The 19,141-nt window shown below is 37.9% G+C and overlaps 1 pseudogene; it reads right to left on the bottom strand.

Moving 5' to 3' along the window:
- Positions 1-18,020, bottom strand: part of LOC149204194 (pathogenesis-related 5 protein Cup a 3-like) — a 134,271-nt pseudogene extending 116,251 nt beyond the window's left edge.
- Between the last annotated feature and the right edge of the window lie 1,121 nt (positions 18,021-19,141).

Genomic DNA, 19,141 nt, shown 5'->3' with positions numbered 1-19,141 from the left:
CATGGCTTTGTCCTTTGGGCTTTGGATTTGCAGATCCAAAGTCTCGCTTCTTTTGTTTGAACTTTTCCTTGATTTTGACAGCGTATGGGTATGCTGTGCCGAGTGAGGAGATGTTCAAGAACTCCATCTCTTCCTGGATGTATTTGTGTAGGCAGCCGTTGTATTTGAGTACCAGATGCAGCTCAGAATCTTTGATACCCAATTGTGTGCTAAGGGTATGAAAAATGTTTGTGAACTCCAGCACATCTTGGTCTCGTCCCTGTCGCAGTGTGGTCCATTTGATGTATTTTTCCTCATAGCTTTTGACAGGGTAGTACTGCTCCTTGATGGCATCCCGGAAGTCATTCCAAGTGGGTGCGGCTGAAAACAGTGAGCCTGTACTTTCATCCTTCTATCCGCAGTAGGTTTCCCACCAGTCCTTGACGTGGGGGAAGCTGATGCGTTGCCTCTAGGTAGCCGCTGAAGGATTTGGGCAAAGTTGTCCATCATCACGTTCCTTTGTCGCTCGAGCGCTTCTTCGAGCAAGATTTTGATAGGATCTCTTGCCCCCTCGTTTTTCTTCTCATCTACCATGGGAGGTCATCGAGATTTGCGAGGCTGGTCTTGCAAAGGTTCGACCAGTTCCAGACCTAACTCCTTATATCCCGACCTCGTTGGGGACATGCAAAGAAAAACAGAGAAAAAGCAGACCGCTCTGATACCACTGATCCGGACTTAAACAGGAACGCAATAAAATACAGAGATAACCATGAAGAAAAATACGCAGCGGAAATAATACTTCATTTCATTACTGTAAAATACTGAAATATGCTTACAAATAGAAATGGAAATAACCCAGCTAGGGCAATGGTAGCTTATCTCTGAGAAGAGATGTGTCGGCTACATGCCCCTGAACTGTTCTCCAAAAACTGTGTTGCAATGAGGCTCAAAGGCCTATTTATTGTTGAGAAACAATGGAAAACCCTTAACATTCCAAAACCTAATCCTAGAAGATGAAACGCCAAATTGTGGGCCCCGTTTGGGTAAATTGGTACATCAATTTCTCGGGGTTGTAACTTTGGCATACGATCTTCGTTTGACGCGTACAATAGCTCGTTAGAAATATCTATCCGAGCACTACCGCTTTGGGAGGCAACATGGGTCCATGTTGCCCCAGATTCCCAAAAAAACGTCGTTTAGGGCCTCAAAAGGGCTCCGGAAGTTCAAGACCCGAAAAACTGCTAAAAATAGTAAACTGTGCTACAATTTAGGAAACTGAAAAAGCTGAAAGAGATAGTTGTGGGGGTCCAAATGGAAGGGGTGGGTGGCCACCAACATCCACTTGGATCAGAATTCCTGTGCTTTCACATCCCATGAATGAACAAGATATTCCAGTGGCTCCATTTTTTTCCTCATACCAAGAAGCCAGAATAATTTCAACAATCCACAATCCTTTAGTGTCTGATGGTAGCAGGATCATTATTTGCATTTAAATCCTATTCTTTGTGTTCTCTTTCTCTCCAAATGAAATCCATTTTATACTAATGAATACCTAAAACATCAAAGGGAGACTCATTAGGATCCTTTCCATGCAACAAAACTCAGAAAATTTGAAGGGAAACTGGAAAACAAATTAGGGATTTGCACCTAATGCACCCCAAAGGAAGAAGACAAAGTGTTGCACCTCCTACCTACAATGTATCCTCACATAGGTGCAAAGTAGTTTTTGACTCCCTAGGCCTGCGTTGGTCCTAGGGAAAATTTTTAGACTCCGAGGGCCCTAAAAAATACCAAAAAATGCATGAAATCATAAAATGGAACCATGAATTGAAATAGAAAGGTCTTATCTCCTACTTGAAAGTGATGACCCTTGAAATGATGACCAGATGAGAATAATTAGTTGTAGAAGATTGAGGGAAAAAACTACTCAGAAATGTCATTGTTGAAGGTAACTCTGAAATGGTAAATATGAATAGTCATTTTGGGTATCCATGGTTGTTTCTTCCATTATTTTATTTGCATTTAATGTTTTGACTTAATAACAACCTATTTTTAGCATGAAACATGTATGTTTAATCCTTTTGTGATGTTTTGAGCAGGCCGACAACTTTTTGATGGATTTTGCCATGTTTTGAATAGATCATTTTGATCAGGGAGTATACTTTTATCACTTTCTCAGACTCTGTAGATTGGCTAACGACGAAAAAGGAATACCTTAGTCAAACACGGCTAAGAGGTTCTCTTGGGTATTATTTTCTGCCTTTTTGGACCTAAGGGACTATCTACGAAAAGGAACATCTGGAGTTTTCCTTTTTGCCTCTTTTTCAAACTCTATAAACATGAAAAATATGTTAAGTTATACCTTTGCTAGACTCATTAAAACATCAAACAATGATGAACTCGTCAAACATGACAGGATCGAACCACTCCTTCTCTAGGTTTGTTAAATATTCTCAGAGCGATTCATATGAACAATGGACTTACTTATCAAGAATATGTTATCCTCCTCAAGCTTTTTAAAAAATAAAGAGGAATTGACCAATATGGTTGGGGAAATTGGGAAAATAGGGTACTCCATTTTTCTAATGGCAGTGCGTTGCTCTTGAAAACAACACTCTTCCACTTCATCTCCTTATTTTTTGGGTTGGGAAATCTACTTGTCTTTTGGTTTATCATATCATCTTCAAAGCCTCCACTTTTGGTTTTGGGTTAATTTTTCCAACTCCATTTAGTGTCGCCACTGTGTTCAAGATAAGTCATTCAGTTAATATCTGTTATAATACTCTTAAACCTTCATTCCATGTTTGTCTTTCTTAATCCAGTTCTATATCAACATCATTCTGATCATTCTGTCTCAAATCATCATACTTGTTTCGTGTCGTTGATGGCGGAATACATTAAGGACCTCCTATGACAGGTCACTTCCTGTTGACATCAGTTCATTATCTAGGAACCCAACTTAGAAACACCCTTTGGTACCTTGGTTCTTTCTTTCATGCATCAATGGAAATCTTCCTTGTTCTCGGTGACAGGTTTTCATCATTGGCCTTCGACTAAAATATTTTGTGTGGTGTTTGACATCAACTCATTTATTCACACCGTATAGATTGTATTAGAGTACCTTGAGAGCCATTAACATCATCGATGGTTTCTCTCACATCTGTTAATGGCTTACATCATTAGCCGATGGTGTCTACCATGTTCGACTCTAGCTCATTGATTCGCATGGTTAGACACGTACATTCTTTGGTCGTGTGAATGAGATGGAAGACCCTAGATCTAGTTTCATCCATTGGGACTGTGATTTCAAGAGTAATTAAAGATCACAATGTATGATGGATACGATCATACAGAGATTCATCCAGCCATGGATCCACCATTAGTCTTTTGTAGATATTTTTTTCATTGTACATGTAATGATTAGCTTATGTGCTGAGTATGAGTATGCCTCCCTCAAAAAATATCCCATGACATAAATGTATTGTAACAGATAATGATCTCTCTAGTTGTTCTTGATCCCGACTTTTCACAAGGTAAAGCACTTCAGTCATTAGTTATCATTTCTGACTTTGCGCTTTAGGGGAAAATATGTTATAGGCCATTTTGTCACATTTGATCAATAGGCCTTCAATTGGATCAATCAAAATCCTTTTACCTCCTTCTCATAATCATACCACAAATCCCTAAGCATGACTCATTATTATCCCTAAGTTTATGCCTGGAAACACCTTCATTCAGTCATTTTAAGGACCAACACTCCCTGGCCTCCTACTGGACAACATTGATAACTAGGTTACTTCATTGTGTATTGTGTTGATCACCTACAAGTTGCTCCAATATGCACTTGCGTTGGTTCTACAAATTTGGGGAAAAGAGAGAGAATATTGAAGCCTCTTCTTCTAGAAGCTTCCAGGATTTGTTGTAACCATTTACCTCAGATAAAACTCTCGAATCCTATCCTATCCTACCTTTGAGTTTTCATCCCTTATCCCTTGATCTCATCCTCCCATTAAGAGTGGATCTCAAGACCTAATTGGTAAAAGGATAAGAATTCATGAACTACCTCCTTCACCTATATATTTACTGCCATCCATAAGCAAGGGGTTCGATTTTGGAGAGTGATTCTACCCTTATGTTGCTGATGTGAGAGATATCGTCCCATGCATTAGGGTGATTAGAGGTGAACTTTGTGACAAGGAAAGGGCAAGTCAACTTCGAGGAACTCTTTTAGAGGATCAACACCTATTTTTCGTTGAAACTCACTCCATTTATATTAATGACAAGAGTTCTTTGTTTTCCTATATATGATGTTATGGTTTCATACATTTCAATACCATGTTGATCTATTGAATAAAGTGATTAGATGATGCTATATAGATTATGTGGATTGTTGGCTTGTGTTATCTGACTGTCCATGTTCTAATAATAACATTTAGAGCTAGGATTGGATCATTCAAGCCAAGGAAGGAGTGAAGAATATGAAGGATCCCAGGTAAGTTTCATCCCATTATCTATTTACTTTCAGGAAAACATTAGTGCCTTTGTCTTTCTGTTGTTCTAGGTCAGTCCACCAAGACTAGAGAAGATACTTCTATCCACATTCGTACATTTTGCATAACAGTGTTTAAATAATAGACTAAAGATAAGGAAAATAAATATTCCTTAAAATTTTAATTAAGGACAAAATATTGATAAAGAAATAACGATATAAAAAAAAAAAAATTATAATAATAAATGGTTTTTGTGATATTACTACTATGGATTCATACTTCCAATGTTTGGAATTTACAACAAAATCACATAATGGGTCCTTATTTATTGATGAATTGTAGCAATACTGCTAACTCTTATTGAGTGTAGGTTGCTAACCCTTGACGGGTCATGATACATGATGATCACCCATACATGATGCCTATAAAAAGTTTTAAATGATATAATAAATATATGTTTGTTTCAAGAAGATGATTGAAGAAAAATATTGTCATCCCTAATAAATGTTGAAGTAGGTCAAGCTAGACAAAGTGTTCCAGATCCAATTCTTTCGCATTCTCTACCAGAGAAAAAAAATCATGCCACAGAGGCATGTAATCACCCAGGTTAGAGGGAGGTGGAAGTATTTCAGCCCAGAAAAGGCTACCAAGGAGAATGAATATTCTATGCGTGAGGCATGTTCTAATCTTATTTGAAGGCCAGGAAACACTGAGGATGATATTTCCCTCGAAAGGGGGAAGATGTAACACCCCTTGATAAAAAGTTGTAAATATTTTTTTTTACCACATTATTTTGGTAAAATTGTGGGCCATGTGAAAGGTCATAGATGGATAACAAATATTATTTTATTTTTCTTAAGTAATATTAACTATGATCAGCCGAAAATATGGGAAAGAGTGCTAAAAGAGAGTTTCACTTACCAGACAATTAGAATATAGTTATTCCTCTTCCTAGATATAAATAATCCCATTTGGGACAAGGAAGCCAAGAGGGGAGAGGGAATAAAACCTCAGGAAACCTTGAAGACTTGGTACTTGGTTGGAGGAGGTCCAAGAGAGGAATTAAAGCTTTAAGCTTTGAACCTGAGATAGGATGCTATTGAGGTAGGAAGGATGCTTCCAAGTGAAGGATTCTTGAGCTGCTTGGCAAGTGGAATCTTAAATTGGAGCCTCATTCTCATTTGAATTTCAGAACAAGCCTAATTGGGATCAAGAAAAGGGTCTTGAAATAAATTGTAAAGGTTACTACTCAGAAAATTGCTCTGGATGTGTTAACTAGCTCACGGGGAGTTATGGTGTTAAAAACCATGCTCATTGGTTGGGTGGAGCACTCTTGAGCCAGTTGTTTTGCGAATTAACCAAAAATTTTCAGAAAAAAAATTTCCTATCTATAAGTGGTTTGAGTTAACTACCAATCATTTACTATTGTAAAAGTAAGAGATTCTTTGTGTAATAATGTGTATGTCCATTATTTTATATAAGATTGAGAAGTTGAGACATAATAGTTGTAGAATGTGAAATATGTATAGAAGACTTTAAACTCAAAATTTTTGAAATATGTCCAAGCTGATTTCCTAGTAGCCCAGTCTAGAAGTCCTGAGATTCCAGAGAAAAGTAACTGAAACGGTTCTATTTCCATAAATGAATAAATAAATATAAGATTGAAGACAACCTTTTAATTACTCAGAAAACTATTTATATATAAATAGTTTTACCAAAGAATTATATAGCACTAAAAATAAAGACCCAAGATGAGATTTTCTAAATCATTACCATGGACTATAAATGTGCTCCATAAACTTTAGTTCAAAAGTATAGGCTACACCGCCAGGCTATATAAAATATCTTAGAGAGAAGGAATGTGTTATATAAAAAAAAAAAAAAAAAAAGATTGTATAGAGATTCCACAATTAAAATCAAAGGAAGGGATCATTCCTTGGAACCTCAATGAAAAAAATAAATTCCAAAAATGGACTTGGAAAGCAAATTTCAGCAGATAGTTGCTCAGAACACTATAGTCATACACTAATAGAATGGAAATTTTGTTTTCAGTAGGCCACGATGGCATCCCAATTCATGTAAAAATATACATATATACATGTATACATTCTACTTGAGACTAAGCGGCAAATGCGTTTTCACTAAGCTATAGATAAATTTCCAATAAACCTTGTTCGGCACAGTAGGATACCCTCGTATAACATATTATAAAAAAAATATAAAGTAGGAAAACTACTAGCCATGGTAATCTGCCAAGGAGTTATTTCTAAATTTCAAGAGGAACAAAACCCTTCGAACGGGATATTTCAACAGAGTCGATGATGGGTACCATTGGACAAGGACAAGGTAAAATAAATAAAACCCTGGAACAATCCTCCCATAACCATATGGAACCCTTAGGTAAATCTCATAGGAGTATACCGGTCAAAGCACACATAAACCTTCAAGGTTCATACAACTGCAAATCCAACCGGATGATAATAAAATATTGGAGATGGTTTATCTCTTACCTCTAAAACCCTACTATCCATAAAAAAAAAAAATAACCTGTCGGAACCCTGTACCAGGCACCAGTGAAGAAAGGTTACCAAAATGACGAGGAAGAAGGTGTATGAGTCTACTTGCTCATAGAAGGAAAGTTGAAATACATGATCTTGTAGAAATTTTGAATAATATAACACTTATTCACAGAGATTATCCTGATTATACACTATTTGCGGAATGCATGCATAATACATAACCTCCTCTACCATTGATCATCAATTTGCGGAATTAAGAAACAATTGCATGTGCACATTGAAACATCAATCACACATATCAACACAGTATGTAATGGGGAAAGCATAAAGCTGAAAACCCCAAACTATTTGTATATTATAATGATAGAGAAAATGTAACAATACATAGTACAATACTCCTCACAAGTACTCAGTACTATCTCCACCTGCTACACACAAACTAGCTCAGATTTGCCCAAGTTAAGGGTTCAAATCTCCTCCACTGTTTGCTTGCCTCTACTACGCAATCCAAGTTGAGAATAGATCAAATCCAAGTTCGAATTCCCTTGGCCTGTACTGCACAATCCTCATTGGCAATCTCAATCAATGATTGTGCAAATCTCATGCACAACTATAGTCACAACTGATAGTAGTCTTACCCTTTCACCCACCTCTAACACTTTCCTCCACTGAATTGTCCATGCACTGAGTTAACTGATGTATTCTTTAGTTGATTTATGAGTTAATAATTAGTGAATTAATTAATAATTAATTCACATCACTCATCACTAGTGTATTTGGTAGTTAGACTAAATACAACTAGTTCAACTAAGTCAAACTGAACACAACTCCATCAACTCCTCAATCAACTCCACCAAACTCAATCACTTGAGTTATAACTAAAGTCCATCATGCAATAGCTCAACTAACCCATAGGAAAATTGTATTTCCTTCTCGCAGTTGCATGTGCCACATTCGTAGCTCAAACTGAAGTGCTACAAGAGGATAAGATAATGTTTATAGTCCAAATATTATTAAGAGCTAATAATATTCGACTGTTCTATTTTTAGACTAGCAGTCTAAAAATAGACTCCGCCCATATGTCTAGAAATAGAAGTCCATCTATTTTTACCAACATGACCAATCATCCATAAATAGCATCCTGCAACTCATAGACCATGATCCATATGTCTAAAAATAGACTTTTCACCAAAAAATAGCCTGCGGGCCCACTTAGTGAAGGCGACTTCTTTTCACTAAGCTCCATCATCTTGTTGCATTTTCAACACTCCCTCTCAACAAGATATGGATTATCTACAACCCCTATCCTGCCTCTATGGTATTTGAATTTTCTCCTGGTGAGCGCCTTCGTCAAGATATCAGAATCCTGATCCTCCATGGGAATGTATGAAAGTAACATGATTCTCCACTGCACACAATCTCTGATATGATGGTACCTAATGTCGATGTGCTTGGATCTATCATGAAATACTGGATTAGCCGAGAGTTTAATGCAACTTTGGTTATCACAATAAATCACAGTAGGCTCCAAGTGTGACCCGAACAACCCGACCAGGATCATCCTCATCCATATAGCCTCGCATGCAACCAAACTTGCTGCCATATACTCGGCCTCTACTGAAATGAGTGCCACGGATCTGTGCTTCCTACTATACCAAGAAATTGTTGTCGACTGGATACTGAATATCCCTCCAGATGTGCTCTTTCTATCCGTTGGGCTCCCTGCCCAATCTGCATCCGTGAAGCCACATAGCTTCACCTCATCCTCCTATCTGTACCACAGTCCATATCCCAATGTGCCTCAGAGATAACGCAATACATGCTTTCCTGCCTTGTAGAAGAGCTTGGTTGGCTTAACCATAGCTTGTAAAAGCTGGTTAACATCATAGCATATATCGGATCGTGTATTAACCAGATACATAAGCGACCCCACCAACTATCGATAAATAGTGGCATCCACTACCTCCACTGAAGTAGCATCCTCCTTCCTCTAACCTCCAAGAAGAGGAGTATCAACAGGCTTGCAGCCATGCATGTTGAACTTCTCCAGTATCTCTCGGGCATACTTACCCTGAGAAACAAATAGTCCATCACTGCACTGCCAAATTTCCAATCCCAAGAAATAATGAAGGAGGCCCAAGTCCTTCATCTCAAACTCTCTAGCAAGATCCTCCTTACATGAAAGTATCAACAGCTCATCTCCTGTCAAAATCAAATCATCTACATAAAGTACAATGATCAACAACTTACCCTCCAGTCTTGGGACAATCTCCCATGCACTGTTTCTGAAAATCAAATCATACCCTTCCACCATGGCATCTACCCATGCAGGATCCTCCACAACTTCCTCGAAAGAGGATGGCTCAGTCACGACACATTTTCTCACAAGAGCCATGTATCCAGTGTACCGATGAGGTGACTATCTCTGTCTGCGCTGTGGTGTAGGTGGTCCTACAACCTTCTCTGCATCTTGCGCCAGTCGCTCAGCTTTTGTAGTGCGCTTTCACCCTCTGATGGTTGGCGCTGCATGAGTGGTCTCTTCCACTCCATGAACTTCATCTTGTGGCTGATTCACATCCTGAAGCTCATCCTTAGGAACTAATAGCTCCTCATCTACATGCAAGTGTGGCTCCCTCTCAAGCAAACACTTCATGGCTTTCTCCTCTTGAAATTTGATATCCCGTCGCACAATAGTCTTGCGACTGTCTAGCAAATACACACGATAGTTGTGGGGCGTATCAGTGTACCCCACAAATATCCCAACCTATGCGGTCAGCTCCAGCTTCTTCCTGGCATCCTTCGTCACATGCATGTAAACAAGATGACCAAAAATCCTCAAATGGGAAATAGCAGGCCTCTTACCAGAATAAGCCTCCTCGGGTGTACTCATGCTAAGTATCTTGTGAGGACAATGGTTCTGCACATATAATGCAGTATCGCATGCCTCCGCCCACAAGTGAAGGGGTAGGCCCTGATCATGCAACATCGCTCGTGCAGAACCCACGATCGTTCTGTTCTTCCGCTTAGCAACCCCATTCTGCTGTGGGTTATGCGGAGCTATGAGCTCTCTTCGAATCCCTTCTGCGCTGCAGAAGTCCTTGAACTCGCCAAAGATGAATTCACCACCATTGTCGCTCCTAAGAGCCTTCACCTTCTTCCCTGATTCCTTCTTGACCAGTGCTTTGAACTCACAGAACTTTGAGTATGTCTCGCTCTTCTTCTGCATGAAGAAGATCCAACACTTTCGAGAGAAATCATCAACAAAGATCACATAGTACTTGTGCTTTGTTGTCGAAGACACTGAGAAAGGTCCACACACGTCTATGTGAATTCTCTCAAGGATCGTCGTGGCGCGACTATCCTTCTCGTGAAAGGTGATTTTCACAAATTTTCCCAAAGTACACCCCTTGCACTGATCTGACTACGCAAGAGTTCCTTTAGGAATCCCAGTAGAAATCTGTTGCAGTATCTTCAAGGCTCCATGGGGAAGGTGGCCCAATCTCCGATGCCACAGCTCGCCATCATCCCGGCTCACCAATCCTTCTGCCTTGCATGCCATTGCTACGCAGACATCTACATGGAATTGATAAAGGTTCTTGACTTGAACCCCTATCTTCTGGGTTTCTCCAGTTGTCTTACTGCATAGGAAAGTCTTTCCCTCGCTAAAGACAACATCATATCCCTTGTCTTCTAACATTGCCACAGAGATAAGATTCTTCTTCAATCTTGGAACATGCATCACTTCCTTCAATACGAAGGGTTTACCAGACTCCCTCTCAAAGGAAATGGTACCGATACCGGTCGCACTGTATCTACCATCATTGCCCGTCTTGATGTGCACTCTAAGATCTTTCTCATCCAGATCAGAAAACAAATCTCAATCTTCTGTCATGTGAAAAGACACACCACTGTCCGAAAACCGTATCGATCCCATCACACTTGATACCAAGCATGCGATCAGCGAAAAATCCAGCTCAACTGTGAGGCTAAGGCCTCTCTCGCTGCAGATCTAGCAGCTTGCTTATTTTTCTTCTTTTGCGGACAATTTGTGGCATAATGTCCGTGCTGGTGACAGTGAAAGCACTTCACCTTGGACATGTCCTGCTTCTTGCCTTTCGCACCAGAATGAGAAGCTTTCTTGTTCCTCCCTTTCTTTGCTTGGAAGCCAAAGCGCAATTTTCTTCATCAGATGCCTTTAATGAAGATCTGTCCCTAGTATTCCGCCTGGTCTCCTCTTGCACAAGATCAGACCAAAGTCTCTCCCATCCTGGCAATTTCTCTCGACCATTGACAGAGCCTTGATAGGAATGCCAACTCTTTGGAAGACTAACGAGAGCCAAGCCCACCAAGTCCTCATCATCGACATTCACCCCCACACTTCCCAACTCATCCCGACATTGGGTGAACTTCGTGAGATACTTGGGCATACTGTCTCCTTTCTCACACTTAATGTTTCTGAGTTTATCCTTGAGCGATAACTTCCTCTGTTCGGTCTTGCTTTAGAATAAATCTGTCAACTATTTCCACATAAAGTATGGAGAAGCCTTTCCATGCAGGCTGGATACAATGTGATACTTCATGCCCTCCAATACAATCCTTCAACACATTGCTGTCTTCTTTTGCCAAGCCTCAACGTGAGCAACATCAGTAGGCTTTGGGACCTCAGCCTCTATGAACTCCTTCAACCCATTGTCATCTATCACCACCTCCATCCTGTCTTTCCATGCAATATAATTTGAGCTGCCTTCAAGGGAATACTCCAATCGCAATCTGTTGAAAGACATTTCAACTTCGACACCAAGAAAACACTGCCACAAATTCGAATTCCACCAGCTCAAAACTCAACTGCTTCTGATCTAAAATTCGTGAGAATAAAGTATTTCTCGTACAGAGATTGACTGTATGGGAATTTATCGGATATCTCACCTTCCAAAAGAAGGATGAATCCAGAGGCCACCTAGCCCGATTACAGACTCTGCCTGAAGAAATAAAATGTAATCACTTTCTGAATAATAGATCTGATGATCGACTTCGCTCTGATACCATGTAGAAATTTTGAATAATATAACACTTATTCACAGAGATTATCCTGATTATACGCTATTTGTGGAATGCATGCATAATACATAACCTCCTCTACCATTGATCATCAATTTGCGGAATTAAGAAACAATCGCATGCGCACATTGAAACATCAATCACACATATAAACACAGTATGTAATGGGGAAAGCATACAGATGAAAACCCCAACTATCTGTATATTATAATGATAGAGAACATGTAACAATACATAGTACAATAATCCTCACAAGTACTCAGTACTATCTCCACCTGCTACACACAAACTAGCTCAGATCTGAACAAGTCACGGGTTCAAATCTCCTCCACTATTTGCCTACCTCTACTGCGCAATCCAAGTTGAGAATAGATCAGATCCAAGTTCGAATTCCCTTGGCATGTACTGCACAATCCTCATTGGCAATCTCAATCAATGATTGTGCAAATCTCATGCACAACTATAGTCACAACTGATAGTAGTCTTACCCTTTCACCCACCTCTAACACTTGTCTCCACTGAACTGTCCATGCACTGAGTTAACTGATGTATTCTTTAGTTGATTTATGAGTTAATAATTAGTGAATTAATTAATAATTAATTCACATCACTCATCACTAGTGTATTTGGCAGTTAGACTAAATACAACTAGTTCAACTAAGTCAAACTGAACACAACTCCATCAACTCCTCAATCAACTCCACCAAACTCAATCACTTGAGTTCTAACTGAAGTCCATCATGCAATAGCTCAACTAACCCATAGGAAAAGTGTATTTCCTTCTGACAGTTGCATGTGCCACAGCCGTAGCTCGAACTAAAGTGCTGCAAGAGGATAAGATAATTTTTATATTCCAAATATTATTAAGAGCTAATAATATTTGATTGTTCTATTTTTAGACTAGAATTCCATATATTTTTACCAACATGACCAATCATCCATAAATAGCATCCTGCAACTCATAGACCATGACCCATATGTCTAAAAATAGACATAGTCTAAAAATAGACTTTGCGCCAAAAAATAGCCTACGGGCCCACTTAGTGAAGGTGACTTCTTTTCACTAAGCTCTATCATCTTGTTACATTTTCAACAGATCTAGCTTTAACTAGATGATGTTCAAACCATTTGATTCAACATCAGGAAAGCAACAAAAGATAACCACTGAAACGAGGCAAGTGTGGAACCCCATCAAGGAAGATGATTGGGAAACCTACAACAAAAAGGGTGTTTGAGTGAGTAGCGAAAAAAGAACTTTACACTTAAGAGGTTCTTTTTTTGCCTTGAAGTATGAATACAATTTAGTACAAACTCGTGAATGGGAATTTCATAGTCACACGATAAACTACACAAACCTAATATACTGACCCATAAGCATAACAATTAGAACAATTTTTTTTTGCATATCTTAAAACATCATTACTCCTGTATATCCTCAAGTCATCTAAAGGAGGAAACACTAATAGAACTTGCTACCAAGGAACAACAGTTGGCTTCGTCACTATCAATCCTTTTGAGAAATAAATTTAATCTATAAACTTCAATGATACATGGTTAGAAGATTGGGTATGAGTCAATAAAATATGGATAAGGATGATTGTACATTTACTTGTAGGGTAGTCGTATAAGAGGTTAAAAACTCTATGACCTAATACAAAAAAAGACAGTTTCAGGAATGCCTCTAACAATTGAATACAATTCAAATCAAGGATAAACCCTTGAACATACATAGATTTACCTAATAGAACCGGAGTGGGCATTGGAATATTAAAGGGACCTTTTCCTAAGATATCATTGAGGAGGTCTTTCAAACAAATGGTGATTTCCCATGCCTATCTATAAATTGGTAAGATCATAAGGAATTCATGACCAAGCTTAAAAATAGAACAACAAAAATAGTAGCAAAACCTTCACCCTAGAATGAAAGAGGGGAAATTAATTCCATACTTGTTGTAAATGGAATACTCGCAACACATAAGCCATGGAAATTGTAGAATGAGGTTGTAGAGACCACCTCACCGCCGAAAGAGGCAAATTAGGTTTGTCGGTGTCATGAGAGGGGAGGCAGTTATTTCCATAACTGTCAGGTTTCTCCATAACCATATATGTAATCCCTAGGAATTTAGCTTCGTTGAACTATATAGTTGGAAGGTCAAGATGGTGCAGGGAACAAATGTTAACACAGTTCTAGTAGATTTAACCATGTTAAATATCAATTGGGTCCAAATACACTCGAAGTGATGAGACCAATTTTTATCCATAATACCGACATCCTAACTTATAAATGATAGGATAACCCTCATGTGAACCATGTGTGGTTGTATACCTAGGCGAACGAAAGACCCAACAGTATCAATTTAATGAAGACAAAAGTAAAATGCATGACCACGCCTAAACATCCCTCAACCAATTAAAGAATAACAATGAAATTTAATAGGGGACTTGGTAATGAATGTTGTTCATGTTGGAAACGTTGTAAAAGACTTTAAAGAAGTAGGTAAAAAAATTCCAGACCACAATGGAGAGGTATGTTATAAAATCTATCAATGCATGAGAGGGATGCATTTTGTTTTAAATTTTCACTATAAAAGAGATTCACACCTCAATAGATTTTATCCCTCTCAACACAAGCTGAATTTGTGCTTAAAATGGATGTATACTACTAACTACATATTAAAATATAAATGAAGAGATAATCACTTTATATAGTTGGAGAAAATATTATTTAAACAATTTTCATCACCTCATCTTTTATTTTAAATTGATTTAAACATATTGTTGTATTTAAATTTAAGAAATTATGATATATCAAAGAATTAGAAGATTAATAACTTATTATTAACAGGTGCTAAATGGTACCTAGTACTTGCCACTTAGTTTAAATATAGCTAATTGGAGTCTAAGTTATTGATAGATTGTGAGATGATCAATTAAATCCTTCATAAAAAAAATAGAAATGAAAGTGAAAATGTTGTGGTAAAATGGTGCTTTTTGGTGTTTATGACTTTATTACTTTGGCAGTATTTCATTCAAATTGATAAGGAGAAACTTAGCTTCAACTGAATGAGATGTTAATTCCAACTATTTGTCTCCTACAATGAGATGTCAATTCCAAGAAACTTATTTTGAACAACAATTTTCATCCTACAAAATTCATGGACATTGTAGATAATTGATATATAGTTGAAAGCAATTGTGTTTGTAGTAGTGAAAGTAGGGGAATATGGAACAAAACTTTTATTGGTATCTCTTAAATGGTGTCTTGTTCTAAATAAAATTTCTTTCTTTTGCAAAGTTGTAACGTACCTCTATTCATACCATTTGCTTTTCATTAATACTATATTTATATCACAGATGATACCTAATAAAAGTGAAACTCAAGCTAGTCATAATCACAAGGGTAAAATCACTTCATTGTATTTGTAAAATTTTATCCCTCTTATATTTTCAATTAAATCTTTTCACTTTAATATGATCCAATAATGAAACTTATCGATAGCTTATATTACTCGCACATCTTTACAAAGGTGTCATATCCTTTTTTAATACATCTATCTAAAATTAATATATTAAATATTTTGGTACTATCACGCCTTATATAGTAAGTTTTGGTAAAAGAAGTATGACCTTCCCACTTCATGATGTTCATTCTTTCCAACATACACATATAATTACACCCTAAGGAGTTTCCTCTGGAATCAACTACCCTGGCTGCCACTTTGCATCATTCTGCACCTTCCGATTTCATGTTAGACGATTGAAAAGCATTTGGTCGTTGGATCACAACTTGAACGGTCAGTTATAAGTAGTTGGATCTGTTCTGGAAATACCGAAACTACCTGTACTTCTGATGCATAGGATAGGAGATCTACTACATCTATTCCCTGCACCTCTGTCTATGCCGATGGATAAACTGTGGAAAACGAAGTAAAGCAACTGTTTGGTTCTGGTATCCATTTATACGGGAACTGAGGTTATCGTTTTTGGCGTTATGGTTTCTCCTGCGCCGGACGAGGAATACTGGTGTGGTTCAGAGAGGGTTCTCCATCAAATTCCAATTTTTTGATTGACTGGTCTGGTTCACAGCGGGTTCTCCATCAAATTCCAAATTTTTGATTGACAGGTTTGCGGCAGTCATTCTGCATTTCGTTGAATAGTGATAAATTTGTGAAAGAGTTTGAAACTTGGTACAGTGGGTCAGTCGATTGAGAGTGGAATCGACATTAATCCCCAAAATTCATTGTGCTTAGTTTAATTCAATTGTGCGCAAGGGCTGCTCGGATTTTCTCGTGGTAAGTTTGTAACCCATATCTTGAATAGCCCTCTTTATCTAAGCTTAAAGTTGGGTACTAAGGAGCCTGGTGTAGCTAAATTTTTCCAGGTGAAAAGAATTAAAGCTCGTTAAACAAAAGCCATGGAATGATTAAACAGAAGGTGCTGAGTCTTTGAGTTGACATGGAATGATTAAACAGAAGGTGTTGAGTCTTTAAGTTGTCTACTTCCTTATAAGGAAGAACAATATTCTTATTGTAGCCTGTCATATTGCATGACAAAATTACAGAATAAAATCAGAAGCAATCATATAGTAATAAAATGCAATTTCTTTCCACGTAACGTTTGTTTCAAGCACATTTCTCTTTCACCCAACCGCATGTAATTTGAGTTGACATGCTAAAATAATATTACCAAGAAACCACGGCACGACGGAATGGATATGACTGAGAGAAAGCCAAGCATTATATTATATTCATAGAAATAGTTACAGTAAATATGCATACACGCATCACACATGACATGACTGCCTGCGTCCCAGCCTAGTGGACGCTAATAGCTGTCCTTTATTATTAAGTAGCTGTGTTCATGAAATCAAAATTCCGAATTCATTAGCGAGTAAGAAATTTATGATTATATATAGGAGCTTTATGGTTTGAGATATTCTGAAATAAGTCATGATAATAAATCAAAATAAGTTTATTCATAATCTCGATATTCCTAAGAGGTCATAAGATTAAAATCTGCCAACATTGATACATACTAATATCAAATGAAACTTATGTTCAGTGTAATCGCCAGAGGTATAAAAACCTTCCGGGAGCACCTTCGATTTTTTATTTGGGGTCTGTGATTGATGTGTTTTTAGGTATATTTCGTCATCTAACCTTTTGATAGGGACCCTTCGTTTTGCAGAAAACATCATCATCAAGGCACCTCTGATATCGTTTCTGATAAGCTTCGCGAATCTTAACGATTTGAGTGGAGGACCTTGTGCAAATCACTTCGATTAGAGCACGATCATCTGTGCGCCATCCTTCCAGGGAGGTTCTGGCAATGATAGCGTCCCGTTCAGCTGGCTCGTGCATCCATAACACAATGGCTTTCTCCACGCATCAACAAAAAGACAAAACAAGATTATACTGCAACAGTACATGTCAGGAGGGATGGATGAGGGAGAGTATTTACCTCGAGTTGTCTTAGTGTGCAGTGAAACATAACCAGTATGGTTCTCATTGAACCACTTTATTTTTAAGATTTTAACGTACTTCAAATATAGGGGCAGAGTTCCTCCATGGAACTACTACATCCTTACGAAGCCTGGAAAAGAGTGGATACATCTAGACTATGCCCCTCTCTTATATATATATTCACGCACCTCTAATTTGCCGTGAAGCTCCTTCTCCAGCCTCTTGCAAAGGTCTTCCTTATACATTGCATAATAGGTTTGTCTTATCTCCTTCCGCTGCTGCGCATTTTTGCTTCCCAATATTTGTATTATCTTCACCTCGTCACATCCCTGACCTATTATTTTTTACCAGAAAGGAATATCATTCAATCAGAACCATAAATCAACAACAGCAATTGAGAAATGTTTCAAATGCGCTGAACTAATCCGATGAATACCTTTGCAAGCGAGATGGATTTCCTCACACTCCCTTTGCAGGGGGTTGACACCGCATGAGACTGCACAATAAGCCATTTTTATGCTCTCGAAGTGGGAGCTCCTTCAAACTCTGCTACTAACTTGTAGTTTTCGAGATAATCCGAACTGCGATGAATGCTACGGTAGTACTGAACGTTCGGTATTTATTGAGAGGCAGCGTAGCACGATGGAGGAGAATATTGCACTATCCGAGCTGGACTTCAACTTCAATCGTATTCGAATAATGAAAAGACACTTTGAAGATGGAATGTGAAGCAATCATGGCGTATCAAAAATAAGTTGCCTGAAAGAAACACCATTATTGAATAAACCTAGCGAAAATAGTTACGACGGCAGCTGCAACAATGAGTGCCGTCGCGACATGTGGAACCAAACGAAGCAATAAGATTCGACATGTGCGTTATGTTGGCTTTCAATGGCATCGATTGACCAATCACTCTAATTATTTTTGTACAGTAATGAGATAAATCAGTATAAATTTATTTTAAATATAAATTTAATACCAGTCTAGAGAGATTTAATTTTTTCATTTATAAATTTTTTTTCATGAATAAATATTATTTAAATATTTATATAGTGATAAGTAATTGACATTATTACACATTATAGTGAACTATAAAATGAACTTCTAAATTTAATAATTAATTTAATTACTAACCAAATTTTAGTAAAATATTTTATTTATTTAAAATATATATTTAAATAAATAGAATAGATAATTTCTGACACATTACAATTTTGCATATTAAAGTTGAAATTTATCATTCTAAATAATTACGTCGTAAGGCGTTTCCATTTGAAATCAATTCCCATTTTCATTTGAAATCAATTCCCTAAATTGACGCTCTACACAGTTTGACAATTCCCTAAATTGACACTCTACACAGTTTGACACTGTTGGATCAATTGTTAGACGATTCAAATATTTTCATTCGTTCGATTTCACCGCGGACTCCTACCTGAATTCTCAACTGCCTTCAACTGCCTAACTGTCAACTACTGAACTGTTAGTCGATTTCTTTATTTCCATCGTCTTCCTTCCTTCTGCTTGATAAAACATCCTCATCAAGTGTGGCACGCAGGTGGATGAGACAATCTCCACGCTCTTCGACTACATGAACACTGGCGATTGCATTTTCAACAAGGGGTATGGCAGG

The sequence above is a fragment of the Pinus tabuliformis genome, chromosome 1_2, assembly GCF_031772625.1.
Source record: "Pinus tabuliformis cultivar Carrire ecotype Pingquan chromosome 1_2, CPIR1, whole genome shotgun sequence".
NCBI lineage: Eukaryota > Viridiplantae > Streptophyta > Pinopsida > Pinales > Pinaceae > Pinus > Pinus tabuliformis.
Note: the sequence above shows the minus strand (reverse complement) of the source record. Positions and strands in the feature narration are given on the sequence as shown.